The sequence below is a fragment of the Pteropus medius genome, unplaced genomic scaffold, assembly GCF_902729225.1.
Source record: "Pteropus medius unplaced genomic scaffold, Ma_sr-lr_union100, whole genome shotgun sequence".
NCBI lineage: Eukaryota > Metazoa > Chordata > Mammalia > Chiroptera > Pteropodidae > Pteropus > Pteropus medius.
The window spans coordinates 1,762,136-1,778,352 of record NW_024351072.1 but is presented as its reverse complement, the minus strand read 5'-3'; the positions used below and the strand labels follow the sequence as shown (position 1 = coordinate 1,778,352).

Sequence of the window (16,217 nt, the reverse complement as noted above, 5' to 3'; positions counted from 1 at the left end):
GAAGTGGGTAAAGGGGATCAAATATATGGTAGCTGAAGGAAACTGGACTCTGGGTGGTAATCACACAATAAAATATATAGATGTCAAATTATAATTGTATTAACCAATGTTACCCCAATAAACTTAAAAAAATCAGAAAGAAAATTTTCAACTCATAAAGTAAGTTAACATGTATAAAGTAAACCTGGTAGTGTCATTAAAAGAAAAACAAAAAAAAATTAAACTTAAAATATTGAAAGATATGTCCTAACTAAAATGTTATTTACAGTTTCATTACACAAAGAAATTATTAACATCATAGAAGCTTCTGTTAATAAGGCATAAACTAATTGCTATTTAAGAAACTATGGAGAACATATCTCCTTGATGAGGTGCTTGCTTGAAAAGAACCGAAAAAGATAGAGCTTTGGTTAATTATGTTTATTTTTTAAAGATATAAATATAAGTAAAGCCATTCCTCAGTATCCACAGGGGGCTGATTCCAGGACCCCCAACAAATACCAAAATCTGCAGATTCTTAATTCCCTTTTAGAAAGTGGCCTAAAACTATGCATACAGTCTGCCCTTCACATCTTTACATTCCCAACCTCGAATCAAAAAAAAAGGTTTTCAATTGAAAATACAGTTAGTTGATCCTGCAAATGCAAAACTCAGAGATATGAAGTGCCGACTTTATATTATTGTCCACTTGCAATGAATTTGCTAATGAAAGTCTTTATCATAGATGATATAAAATAGCTACTAATCTTTCCAAGGCTTTCTTTTCTGCTGTAGCAATACCAGAGCCCACAAAAGAGAAATAAAATTCAAATGATTTTCCAAAGTAAAGAAGCTTCCTTATATGTATATGTCTGTCACGTTTAAAATAAAATCACATTAATAAATAGTTGATGTTGATTTTAACATAGAAATAAGATCTTTCACCCAGCACCTGCTATGTACTAGGCATTGTGCCAGACACATTATCTATGCTACTTAATTCTCATAACAATCTCATTTTAAAGACAAGAAACTGAAGCTCAGAGAGTTTAAGGCTTCATCATGGGTCTGGTAACTATGATTTGAACTCCAGTCTGATTCTAGAGCCTATATTGTTCCCATTACACCAAGCCTAAAAATGAAAAATAGCAAAGTAGAGACCATAAAGCAATTGACATTTCAATGCTTAATTTTTAAATACAAGTTGGATCTCAGAGAGACATATTCTATTATAGGTAAGTCATTTTCTGATTGAATTAATTGAGTTTAAAATTATTCACTTTTGCCACTATTTTCATGAAAAGAAGGCCAAAGCTAAAAATCTCATGTCATTCTCCCAATGTATTTGAGGTAAGGATGTAGCACATCCTAGGATATAACTCAGTTCAGATTTAAGGAGGATTTTACACTACTGATATCAACATTTTAAAGTACAGATTTTTGAATTCCAAAGGTACCCATCACAATCACAGAAATAGCACTACGACAGAAATGAGAAAATGAAGCTAAACAAATGGAATGACAAATGATATTCCATTTGATAACTATAACAGGATGAAAGTTAATTACCCAAACCATAAAGCATTTGCACTGAATATCTCAATCTTCTCCCTGAAAACCTTTAAAATTAATGTTTGCGCCCTCTATCCACCATATTTCGAAACTTTAGTCTTCCTTCATCTTCTAAAATCCATATACTGATTAAAGTACATCAAGTCTCATACGTCTAGACTAGAAAATTCTTCTATTTAGAAATTTGGTTTATGTATTATTTCTCATTCTTCACGTTGCTTACAATATTTTGATGAAAGGATGGATAGATTAGATAGATGATAGATGATAGATGATAGATAGATGATAGATGATAGATAGATAGATAGATAGATAGATAGATAGATAGATAGATAGATAGATTAGATAGATAGAGATAGAGATAGATGATAGACAGAAAGAAAGAAATAGATGATAAACAGATATCTGAAGTAGAAATGAAAGAGTAACAAAATAATGAATTTCTAAAGGCTGATTCCACACTAACTATACAAAAAAAGCTAAGCCAAAGCTCCTTGACCTTAGGGAGCTATATAGGTGAGAGCATATAAGTGGTAGTAGTGGGAGGAAAATGGCAGTATGTACTTGTAGGTTAGGGGAAACAGTATGTGCTCCCATCATTTAGTCCCCTTCTCAGTGTACAGAGGAAATAATTATAATCCTCTGGCTACACATTAATCCTCTAGAAGGATAATCCATTCTACAGCCAGCACTAGCCCTGCCCACTGAGAAGTCTAGAATACCTGAGATAAGAAACATGACTTCTCATTCTTCAATCCCCAAATGAAGAAATGAATGAAAGCTCCAACACCCAGGCCAACTTTAAAGACACTTTTTGCTCCCAGAGGATTTGTTAACCAAGGTGTCATATTATTCTTAATGCCTGTAGCTCATGAACTTTGAAATTTGACTATTGTGCTATGGTGCACTTCAATGGAAAAGCATGTTATTAAAGAATTGAGGTTTTACCTCCCTAAAATTTCAGTTTATTAAGTATTCAAACCTCCAAGTTATCCTATTTTAGAGTTTATTATAAAGGCAGATTCCACAAACTCAAAACCAATTAAAAATCACTGAGACAAATATCTTTGAGAACAGGAGAATCATTAATCAAGTAATAATAAACCTATCCTTTTCTGTCTTTCTTGAATTTCCAAGTTATATTCAACTTCACAAAGTCAATAATTCATGACCAGGTCTTAGGGCAATGTTTATTTCTCTTTAAAATAGAAATATGAAAAAAATATAAGATTTCAAACTTACAAAATAATAGCCAATTGCATTCCATGTTTTAAGAATTAAAACTGGCAGTTCTCACTTAAGTTAAAGACTGACCTTTGTCAAGGAAGCTACAGACCTAGGATAAACAAAACAAAACAAAACAAAACAAAGCTGGCAGCTCTAAGAGTCCTATTGATCCTGTCTTCAGTGCCTGTCATAAATATAACAAATCTCAACCTTGATTTTGCAATGACCTAGAGGCATCTCTAATTACTTCAATGAATGTGGTAAAAATGTCAGTATCAAGTCAATCATGTTTTAATAGAATATGTTTAATATGATTTAATCATATAAATATTTTAATATGATAGCCAGTATTTTTAATACAGGGGAAGGTAATACAAAAAGAAAAATCAGAAGACAGACTCTCTACCCAACGAGTCTGGGAATAATACTTAAGATAGTTCTCTCAAGCTCATTTCAGGTATGTAGCTTATAGAAGCAAAGAGTCTAATTTAAGAAAATTTTTTCATATTAAAATTATTTTCCATTTTGTACTTAACTATTTGCCTCACCATTAAGGTTTTTTCATACACCTTTGTTATAAGACTTTAAGTTATCCTTCTTGTACTATGCTTACCATAAAGAAATAAAACCGTTGCTGATTCTGAACTTCTCAGGTTGTTAGGAGATGAAAAAAATCTTTACAGTCACTTACAGCCCACTTGCCTATCTACATATTCAAGAATCATATTGTAAGAGAAGAAATGCAGCCTTTAACTCCAGAAACTAATTATTCCTTTTACTGTGATTTCTTTGCAAGCAAGTATCCTGCCTGCTCTTTGTTTACCTGTCTCCTAGTGAGGAGCCTGGCACATAATAAGCAGGTGCTCAATAAATGTTGAGAAGATGATTGAATTTAGAGAGTGTAGTTTCGAGTTTTGTAGCCCTGTGCAAATCACTTCAGTTAAGGGTGTCAAATTTCTTCACTTGACATATGCAGTAATCTCATATATTACAGTCTTATTAGAGAGCAAGTTACGGCTATCTTTCCTATGAAAAGAACTAATCCAAAATCCCGATTGTGTTCCTTGCTTGCTGATAAATGCCACAATGCTGGCACAGACTGAAAGTAATTTTAGTAGAAACAATTTATGACCAGAATACTTTAGTCATGGTTCATCAAATTATAATTTGATAAAGAAAATAAGATTATAATCTGTCTCAAGATAGCAGATAAGAGTTATTTGACTTATTTTTACATGTCCTTTGCTACAGTGGAGAAAACTATTTTAGACAAATTTATGTTTTAAAGCAAGTATGTTTGCACTTAAATTATAATGTGTTTTATGTGTATGGTTTGAAAAAAGGAACGACTGACTAGGAAAAAAAATCTGACTTAGGAGAAATAAGTGTAAAATTCGTTATGAAAAAAATCATCCAGAAGGTTTGAGAGGTGAAGTGACTGGTCTAAGCTAACTTAATGAATTAATATCTTTTGCTGAAAAAAATTTATGCCCTTTAAAAAAATCATCTACATTTACTTCTGAATTATTTTTATGCTTAGAATGGCTTCAATCTAATTACCAAGGTTTATCAGATATTTGATTTTTTAAAATTTTATTTTATTAGTTTCAAGTATACAGTACATTAGTTAGACATTTATATAGCCAATTTAAATTAAGTAAAATTTCCTTTTATCAAATATTTAAGAAAAACATCTTTTACACATTCCTTAGTTAACAACAGAAAAAAGATATAGTTGTTAAGTATGAAATGACATATTCTAAAGCAAAGTAATTGAAAGTCTGTGAATAAATTTGGATTTTTATTTATTCTCCAATCATTAAATATACATTTATTTTTAATTATTTGCTGGAATACGTGATTAGTTAGGGAGGGCTAGTCCAAGAAGCCTTGAATCCAAGAGTGTGGCGTTTGTTTTTTGTTCAGCGAACATTGAGCAGTAATTGAATACTTTTGAGCAAGGAAGTAACTTTCAGAGTTACAAATACAATCATAGTTTGTAAAGAAGCTATACTATAATAAATATGTAATTTATATTAATGACCAAATACAAATAAGAAGCAATAGATATCAGAAGTTTTAGGAGTTGTGAAAGTGGAGGGGAAGTAAAAGATAGGAACACAGCAGAGAGATAGTCAGTAGTACTTTGACAGTTGATGGGACATAAATTATGAGGAAGAAGTAGGAGTCAGAGATGACTGAAATATCTTGATGATAACAGTTTTCTTTTAGAATCCAAAATATCCTGTCTTTGGCTCTCTTGAATGCATGTCATTTAGTTACATTTGAGATGCCCGAACTTTCTTCTGACTGACAAAGCTTCCAGAAATAATCAAGAACTATGTTTTCAAATTCATTTCCATTTGGAGTATCTTTAAAGAATCCAGTTTTCTTATTAAAGCATGATCTACAAAAGATTGGATTTTGGAGATTTGGAAATAACTTATTGCTTCAAGAAATAGCTGTTGTAGATGAGGTAGGGGTAGTACCATTTAGAGTAGCATTTTCCATCTAGCTAGGCAAACTTTTAAAACCTTGATTCTTTGCTATACTCACCTACGTGGTGACTCTTCCCTGTCAGAAATTATAAATTGGTTTTTAAAGATTGTAAGAAAGGAAGGAAAAAATGCTCTCTATTTCTTGCTTAATATCCCTCTATTTATCTCAAACAGATCAAAGCAGTACTTTATTACTACTTCACAATTCATAGATAACTTCTGCAAAACATATACACACAGTCTGAAAATGTTCCAATTATCTTCTATTAAAAATTCTCATTTAAAAGACTAAGAAGTATGAATGCTTGACGCTTACTGTGTCATATTGTTTAAATGATATGGTCTACTTCTACTCTTTTGAGTTCCACTTAAGAACACATACTCTCTTTAAGCCAGAGGCCATAATGTTTCTAAAAAGAAATACCTTACACCCAAAGTAACAAACTCTCCAGTGAATTGTAATTTGCATCTACCCCCTCAAAAAAAAAAATTACTAGTCTACCTTCCAGGAAATCATTACCAATTTTATTAAAACTTTTTAGTATTTTGGGTAAACAAATACAGTCATAGTACATAAATATTTTGACCACAGGACTCCTTCCTTAGTGTTACTGCACTATGGACAAAGACTTATAAAAATATTTTTGCAGAGCAATTTTTATTACATTAGCAGAGCTGTCTGTAGATCATGAAATTGCATTGTGATGTGGAACTGAACATTATAGTGATCTTAGCTAAAATAGTTTTCTAGGAGTGTAGTAAAATGGTGGATCCTAATAACATTTTAGGAGAAAAATCAGAAGCTAAAACTATACTCTCTAAATTCATTCATCTACTCAACATTTACTGAGCACCTGCTTGCTATGTGCCAGGCACCTCAGTAGGAGACAGGTAAACAAAGAGCAGGCATGATACTTGCTTGCAAAGAAATCACGGTAAAAGAAATAATTACTTTACAAAGGTCTAAATGGTATAAAAATAATAAATTCTCAACATTATCTATTAACAAACACCATGCTGCATAATTCACATAAACCACAGTAACAAAACTAATTGCAAATTTTGCTCCCTAGTACAGAAGTGTATGAGTTCATGTTTAGCATATAAGCACCAAATGAAAAAATAAATAACATTAACTTTTCTTACTATTATTTTATTTTAAAGGATTATTCATCCCTGATCTGACTATCTTCAAGGCTGGGTCAGCAATCAAACAATATCCACTATTTAAAATTATAATATGCAATTATACTTATATGAAACAAAGCCCAAACTTATGATGATGCAATGGTCCATCTCATCGTTTCAAAAGAGGCAGTCTTTTATTACATCTGTCTATGTATTTCAGCAATACGTCTATAAAAAATACTCTAATAAGCCAGGTCTCCAGTCCACCTGAGATCAAAATTTTTATTGCAGTTCTATGAACTTTTGCTTAGCTGTGAATCATTCAGAAATGATTATATACACAAACCATTGGAGGAAAGTGCTCATAATGAGTGAAAATCACTTTAATTTGGTGATGCTGAGGGATTGAATAATCTATTCACAACTGAGAAGATCCATATACTTTTCAAAATTGTACTTCAAATATTTTGTGGGTCCTTCCAAATGAAAGCTAAATGAAACTGAGTTAATTAAGAATATGGTTCACCATAGGACCAAAGGAAAGCTTGCTGTAATCACATCTATAAAGAGAAATCTAGTTGAAGTTTTACAGTTAACTAATCTTAAACATTAATTTGTAATATAGTTGGTGGAATGAGATAAAATAATAAAAAGAAAACATGAATTAAGATGGAGTTAAATCATCAAATACAAATATACACAGAAGAAAGAAAAGCAATCAGCATAAATATCACATTCTCTTTCAAGATACAATGGTATGACAAAGAGATATTAAGGTTTATTAAAGAGATACTACGGTTTATTCTAGCTCTTGGTTTCAAAGAACTCTGGATACAATAAATATGCTCTTTTTAAGATGTCATGGTCTTATCTCATTTACCAGTGAAAAGCACTGTAGTTTTCAAACTGAAACTTTTTAGTTTTAATTTCTCTCCCTTTAACTCCCCCCCATCCACTTCTACCCCTGACCTATGGATATTGCTGTTTTCCCTTAAGAACTGGATCTCTGAAGGCAGGGCATCTCCTCCCACATGCTCGTGGCGTGCACCCAGGGCCTGGCGCACTCCAGGGGGATGGGGGGTCCTCGCGCACTCGCGGGGCCTGGCGCACCCGAGGTATGGTCTGTGGCTCCACCTGGGGTGCGAACCCAGGACCTTCTGTGTGTAAAGCATACATGCTAACCACTACACTATGGAACCACCCCAAAGACTTTAATGTGGGAAGAAAGAAGAGGGTGGGGAGATGGCATAAGCACTAGTTTAGCATAGTTGCTCATGAACACTCAACTGAACTTGCCACTCCAATATAGCATTCTCGCAATGTTTCATTCTCAAAATTTTTGTGCTCCAAAATACAGTAATCCAAGCCTTTTAATTAAATAATCCAATTAACCCCCTGCACCTTCCATAATAGGAAGTAGTGCCTAGAGAGTTAAATGACTGGTTCTGAGTTTGGAACATTCCCCCACTCACCTCCAAGTTTAGAAATGTCACTTTTCAGGCCATAGTAACTTGCTAGACAATCAGGTTTAATGCTCAGTAACTGAGTGGCATAAATAGTCTTCATCTGTTATCTTACTGTTCCGATTTCACTCAATACATGTTAACTAACATCCAGTTTTCTGTATTTCCCCGCTGTACCAAGCACTGAAAGGCATTAGCAAGGCAACAACCACATAATCATACGACACTGATTCTGTAATATGTTTTGAAGATTATTTTAAAGATTCTCAGCAATTTATATTATCTGTATGACTTTCCAGAGACATGTGAAGACCTTCTAGTTTTAAACTATTATTTTCTTATAGCCTTTATGTTTTATTCTGAACAGTTCTTTGCATAAACTATAAATGTTTTGGTAAAATGAGAAGAAATGCAGTCTTTTGAAATTTTTTCTTCATCAATATGACAAAATGCAATCAACACCTATCAACTTGTATTATGGACCCACTTTAGTACTTTTTAGACAGCTGTAATATCAATGGAGTAATTTTGAATGTTTCTGCTTGTTACATAAAACTTTATTAAGAAAATTAATTCCATTTTGTTCAAAAGGTGGCACTAATGGCTTATTAGCTTTCAAAAGGAGACTTGGACATGTAAACCATCTCAAAAAACAGCCTGAATTTTAAGAAGGCAAATAAATAATAAAGTTTTTAAATGACTAGCATCTTAGTTTTAATTCATATCTGCATTTTATGGTTTTGTGTATACTTGCAAATATGATGCACACAATACATTTGTGCTTATTTTATAGGACCTGGAGCATAATAAAAGTTCTAATAGTAGAACCTATTTTCATGATACTTTCAACATCAGCCCAGATTATGACATTATCACTGAATAATTCTACTTTTTAATAAGATTACCAGTAAATCATTGTTGCAAATTTTGAGAACTGCCTATGTTATGTTTAAACTATTATAATTTTCAAGAACAAAATTACTGTCCCAGAGATTATAAATATCGCTTAGTAACAAGAATGTAAAATTTGTAGAACCACTTAGGTTAATTGAAACAATTTCTTTCCATGCATATGTAAGCCTAACATAATTCAATGTTCAACTAGTGCATGGTAGACAGAATCATGGCCTCTCCAAGAAATCCACATCCTAATCCCTGAAACCTGTGAATATATGGTTACATGGCAAAGGGGACATTGTAGATGTGATTAAGGTTAAGGACCTTGACATGGAAAAGATGAGCCTGTCTTATCATCGTGGGCTCAATCTAATCACAGATGTCGTTAAAGGTGGAAGAGGAAGGCAGAAGAGTGTATCAGAGAGAGATTAATGTGAAAAAAATCCAACATTTGCTAGCGTTGAAGATAGAAGAAGGGAGCCCAATCCAAGGAATGCAGGCAGCCTCTAGAAGCTGAAATCGACCCTCAGCTCACAGCCCAGCAAGAAGATGGGAACCTTGGTGGTCCTACGATGGTGAAGAACTGAATTCTGCCAATGACCCAAATGAACAGGAATGAGACTCTCCCCTAAAGCCTCAAAGTGAATGCAGCCCCACCGACATACCTTAATTTTAGCCCAGTGAGACCCATACCAGACTTATAACCTAAATAACTATGAGAATAATTTTGTGATTTTTAAAGTCATTAGTTTGCAGTCATTTGTTATGACAGCAATAGAAAACTAATACACTGAATTAATCAAAGATTAACAATTAAGCAATGGGACAATAATGTCCACATGAAAGTACTAAACATATTGACTAGGTAGTATCCTTGGAAAGTGCTAAAAAGGGCACCCCAGCTACAGCACTATCTATGGTGGAGAAAAAAGGGTGGGTAGCCAATGAAGGTAGAATAGTGCTTCAAGAGAAATAGGAAAAACTGAGGTTAATCCTGATATCCTATCAGCAAGTAGATAATTGACCCAGTATTTTTCTACAACTATACCACTTGACAGTACTGCCAAGCAAAGCTAACTTCTCTATATACCACCAAGCAATTCAAAGAAGCGTATTCATCTGTTATATTTCTTTGTTCTAATCCTAGTGAGATATTACCTAATAGATGGCATGAAAGTAGTGAAAGTCTATAAAAACAAAAAGGCATTCAAAAAATTAAGGGCTTTGAAATCAAGCAGATCTGAGTTTGAATTCTCATTTCAGCTCTTACTTGAAGTGTAACATTGAGCAAGTTAATTAAGCTCCCTGCACCACTGTGCCCTTGTGTGTAAAACAGAGAAAAGACTTATCCTTATAGAGTGTTTGGGAGGCACCTTGCAAAGTGCCTGGCTCTTTTATAGTAACACTCAATAAATTATATTTAGCTACGCTGAACCAGGACATTTTTTAAATTGAAAATAAATAAGCTTCTTATAAAATTTACAGCATATGTTATACAGGCTAGATTCAAGTTAGAAGCTCCTAGAATTCTCAAACTTGTTTTTAATTATATTTTTCTAATGGAAGCATGTTATTTCATTTCTCCATTGAACCATACCATAAGAAGTACTCTCCAACAAGTAGAGCATATTTTTGACTTACTATACCATAAATACTGCAAAATTGAGTTCAAATAACCTATACCCATAGTAAGTCATGCCAGTGAAACTCTTTTACTATAATTGGAAACATAATACAATTTTATTTTTCACTAAGATTACATCTTATAGTCCAGAATCAAATTATTGCTACTCAGAAGGTAATATGTGTACACTTGTGCGCTATAAAGAACCTAAGACCTATCCAACTTAAAGAATGGTATTCCATTCTTCTTGTTTAAAAAGGTCACTATCAAGTTTAAACATAAATTGCATCATTTTCCATCCTATGTAATATCTAGTTTGAAATCTGGTGTCTCTCTCCAATTCCTGTCTCATCTAGCCCATATACATTTTCATTGCTATTAAATCCGTTATCAATACCGAAGGTATAGTAAACAAACATGTTTATCTTGGATCATAATTTTCACAGCAATAAAATAAATTAAGCAATTAAATTGTGAATAAAGATAGGAGGAAAGATAAAGACTAGACATTTTGAATGACTGCGAGGATTATACCATAATACCCAAGATTGTTATTCCTGGTACATGACAGGAAGCGAGTAACTTTGGAATGTTATAAACTCATTATAAACTCATTGAGAAAGTACTAAGCACTTTCAAAAATGCATTACTGAATAACTTCTTTATGTACCGATTACCCAAGAATGCAACATTTACACCACCTCTTTCTCACAGTTTTGAGGAAATAAAACAATACACTGTGGCTTCCATTTCAATTTAAAATATCACCCTGCACAATTTATAATTCTTGACTCTTTAACATCAAGTAATAAAACCATTAACATAAATACTTGCCTATCTCTTACTTCTTTCTTTTCCCTCCCACTAACTTGGTCCGGCCCCATTTAGGTCTCATTTAATATTCTAAATTTCAAGGAGAATGTCTGGACTCCTTAGAATTGTTAGTAACTCCAGACTTCCCATGATAGTATAAAATTTGCATTTCCATCTCTCTTCTCTCTGGAGCAAGTGTTTTGAGGGGTACTTGGAAGTAACATTCATTTAAGTAAACAAAAATGAATTTAGATAAATTATTGACAAGTAAAATTATTAGAAATTTCTGAAAGCATCAGAAATACTAGCTTCCTGTCTTGCGAGTTTCTTATGTGCAATATTCTTTGGTTAGATTTAATGGATTTGAGATCTTTTTAAAAACATACACCATAAGCTTTAAAACAAAATTTTAACTTCACTTGCACATGCCATGCTTCTTCAAACGAAAATATCTAAAGTAGCTAAAAGAATAAACGTTGACTATGAAGAGGAAGCAAACTAATCATAAACTTCTGAAAAGGAAGTTTGTAAACTCTAAATTCACCATAATCTAGTGCTAGCCCTGTAATTACAAAATAATACAATCTCAGGCTTTTTCAGACAAGCAGAACATCTATATAAAAGAAGAGAGGGGTCTTCTAGTCAGACTATATGAGGAGCATTGCACTCAGATGTAGTATCTCGCATAAAGATTAACATTAAAAAAAAAAAAGAAAACAACAACAACTAAAACTATCCAGGTGAGGACAATCAGCAGAGTGAAGAGTCTGGAAAACATGTCACATGAGTAGTAGTAGTTAAAGAAAGAGATTTCCAAGCCCGTACATAATAGAGAAAATAGATCTTTTTTTTCTGTATAGCTCGACAAGGCCACACTACAAACTGGAGATAAAAAATATGAGGAACTGATTTTGCTCAATGCAAGAAAGAGCATTGAAATGGAAGGCCACGAATGAAAGGTGCTGCCTCGGTGAGGTAGTGAGTTCTTTGACACTGACAGTGCTCAGGGAGGATATATATCACCATCTTTCAGAGGTGTCACAGGAAGGATTCCTGCTTTAAAGGGGGATTTGGAATCTCTAAATGACTTCTAAGGTCACTTTTACCCCTCCGGTTTTCCATTAATAAGTGTAAAGCTAGCTAGCAAGGCCCTTTGCAAGCTCAGACCATGGAAATTCCCAGAGAACATGTCACAAAAGTTACAGACTAACACTAAATTGTTCTTAAGTGTTATATATGTTATTGTTCTACATACTTTTGTTAGATTGAGCATATCTAGTGAAAACGAATTAAGCAGACACAAAAGGTTTATGTACATTATTGTGAAAGTAAATATATTCTTTTCTAATTTGAAATGATAAATTTAAGAAGTATTTTGCTAAATAAAAAAAAGATTTTTAAAACCACGAAGTTTTGTTTTATTCACTAAATTGGAAAAAAAGACAATCTTAGGGGATAAAAAGACTGTCAGATTTAGCAAATGCACACTTTTATTTGGTCTAGCCTTTGAACCATCCACGAACAAGGAATATTTATAAGTATGCACAATCTTTTCTCAGGAAATCTAGATACTGATTTTTAATGATGAAATGATAGAAAACAATTGCTATGAAATACTGTGCTATTGATATTTACTATTAAACATATTGTACATATTAAAGAAAATCATGTAAACAGGAAGCTAACTGAATGCAAGTGCATGAATAAAAGTGGGTAAGTCTACTTCACTAACACTCGTTCTACACTCATTGTCTTTTAGCTTGAGAAAGGTAAAATTCTAAAGAAAACATTTCACAGTGTATCTTGCTAGAATTCACTGTCACATTGCACTGGTTAATTCTTACCTATTGTTTTATTCTCTACTGCCACACCATTATTATCAAAACTTACTGCTTGTGAAGAAGATAAAAGGATCACTAATGTTATTCTTGTCCTATTTTGGTGTGTCTCTAGAATCTAACAACACATTAATCCTATATCATTAGTCTGAACGAATCATTTGCTATTTTAAAACGATGAATACCAAAACACCAGAAAACCACTCAGATGGGAGTGTCCTTTCAGCTTTATTAATTTAGGCAAACTGACAGGTTAATATATATGGTTCATCCCTGTCAGGGGCAGAGTCTTTACTAATTCAGTTGATGCTGACCAGGTGATCCTCCTTCAGGCTAACGTTGAACTGCAACCTACTGTTGAACAGAGTGTAACACAAACATGTCACTCAGATTTGTATTAAGACAGTCCCTTCAAAATTCCACATGGATGGCACACCACCCTGCAAGTGTTCAAAACTGAAGATGAAGGAAGACTATATCTACCCAACAAAGACTAAGTATTTGGCAATCAATCTATCTGGAGACCGAAGGATTATTTTCCTAAATCTTTTGTCTTTAAGAAACTCCACTCTTCTCAAATTATATTATAACACAAGTTAAAAAGTATTTTATGTATTATCAAAATGATTTTCCTTAATATTGTCATAAACATTGCCTTTATCATCAATAAGTCTTGAAAATATGAAGAAGTATCAACTGTCATTCAAGTTTTAAAGAAACAGAATGAAAACAAACTTAGAGGTTAAATTCACAAGAGGAAAAAATAGCCTTTCTGTTCAATGTTTGCTGTAAGTACAACATTCCTTATTGTAGCTTTCACTAGCGTAGCAGCACTGCCCTAGATACAGCATCAATGGAAGAGCTCTATCTAGCTAAGCAGCACCTACACTGAGTTTAGAAAGAGACCATCAAGAGCTTTTATATTTTTTTTCCATACTTGCGCAATTACCACAACACATTTTTACTCCAACCAAAAACATTTTATATTGAAATTTCAGTCTTTGAAAAAGTGAAAAGTCTTCAATGAAAACCATGTAATTTATATTTGACAAATCATAGTAAATAATTATAAAACATTACAAATCAATATCGCTGCTACCCAAACATACAAAAAGATGCTTTATTAACGGTGAAGAATTTCATATTCAAGATACTACTTTAAATGTTTATACATAATTTTACAGGTAAATTCCAAAAAATATCATATTTTTATCAAAGTGTCAGAATTTAACTATTCCATTTCAATACAAAGACTTTAGACCGGAGACACAAGTAATCATTTAACCTATGTTTGCCAGCAGAACAACTGTGAGAGCAAATATGTTACTTGACCCAGTATTCTAACTTAGTCTTTATAATTTTTGAGAGCAAACATTATACTAAAGTATGATTTTGTGTGTAGAAGTGTTGTGGAATATAAAGAAGCACTGATAAGAACATGTTAAACATGATATTTTTATTTCTAGCCAAGCAAGGCATAAACTCTTAAAACGGTCAAAACCTAAACAATTTATTTAAAAACCTGCTTTAAACTCCCTAAGCTAGCCTTTTCTTATATTTAACATATTTTCTCTGTGTAGATTTAAATGATATTTCGAACACTGTATTAATTTATTTATAAAAATAAGGTAAAGCCAATTTAATAATATAAATCATCAGTGTCAAAATAGTCTAGGCTAACACTAGCTCATCAAATATATTTTTCCATTCTACCTATGTGTACTACCAACAATCAATGTCGATATGCAAGGTCTGTGATATTTTCTAGCTTCTATCATCTAAATCGTTATTCATGTCATCAGGTCAAAGAGGCGAGTACATACTTAAAAGGAAGAAAGTGATTCATTAAAGATGCTGTATTAAGCTGTATCTGAGTTTGTAGCTAGTATGAATTAAATATAAGTATTTTTTTAACCATCTCTGAAAATAGGCAAACCAGCTGAATAGGAGCTGCAATTTGGATCTTCTAGACAGTAAAATATTGTAGAAATATTAGAACCATTAGTAAATATTAATTGCAACCTACTGATTTTAGTTTTGGGTGTGTATCTTATTTTGTTTCGTTTTGATGATAAACTTGTTTTTGGTAAATCTTTTTGGTCATTCCTCACCATAAAATTCATAAAGTCAACAGGCATGTCACATTTTCTCAAAATTTTTGAAGGAGCTCCATTAACTTGTCACCTCCATTAATTCGTGCTTTTGACAACTACAGCTTTTGAGAAACAAATATAGCTAATCTTTTGTCTTTTTTAAAACAAATATAACTTAAAATTTTAACTTTATAGGAAAAAGAGTTTAACACCCAAACAGGTAAAATCACCTGAAATATCTCTAAGAAGGGATACATAAAAAAATCTGAAAATGAAATGATGACAGGATTTAACTCTAAAATTTCCTCATTTTTCAGTGCTTTCCAGGGAATTGCTTCTTTGGACTGAAAGCACAGGCACACTTATTTCCTCAGCAGTTGAAAGCCATTCAAAGAACTCGGTAGACACCACTGTGCATCTGAACCTCATATAAAACCAAAACTAAGTAACAAAATGGCAACTCACCAGATTTCTAAACACACAATTAACCTAAAACAGGGAGAATTTTCCACATCTTTCCTACTGAAAACTATTTTAAAGGGAACATGCACAGTTAAGACAGACTTATACTAAAAACCTTTTCTCACATTAATATTATAAAAAGGTCCAGCTTTCCCTTACTCATTCCTCCACCAAAAAAAGAATCACAGACAATACTTTAAAAGAAAATCTTATTATATCTCATAGATTTTGTTCTTAAAGCAACGCTTTGTGGATTTAAAAAATAAGATTTTCAAAAATTCTAGAAAGATTTCTAAATATATTTCAGTGTATATTTCTTAAAAATAAATTTCTAAACTAGGCATTTGTTTAAATCCACTTTTCAACTCCATGTATATAAATAACTATTCATAGAACTATAATTTGTATAAATTTGAACTTACACTTTAGAACCTGAATTATAAAACTGGAAAAGATATATCAAACTTATTAATATTCATATATAACTCAAGTATAAAAGTCTTAAGAGATTCATTTTCTTATCAATGTGTTAACTCTGTTTCAAATTCATCAAAAAAAATATAGAAAGCATTTCCATATTTAACACAACACCAATAGCAAGCATCAGCAGTTTTTTTTTTTTT

At 32.5% G+C, this 16,217-nt stretch overlaps 1 protein-coding gene across 10 annotated transcripts in view; it reads right to left on the bottom strand.

The window, feature by feature from the left end:
- The window catches only part of KLHL13 (kelch like family member 13), a 228,254-nt gene that overhangs the window by 83,594 nt on the left and 128,443 nt on the right, over nucleotides 1-16,217 (bottom strand). The window lies entirely within an intron of this gene.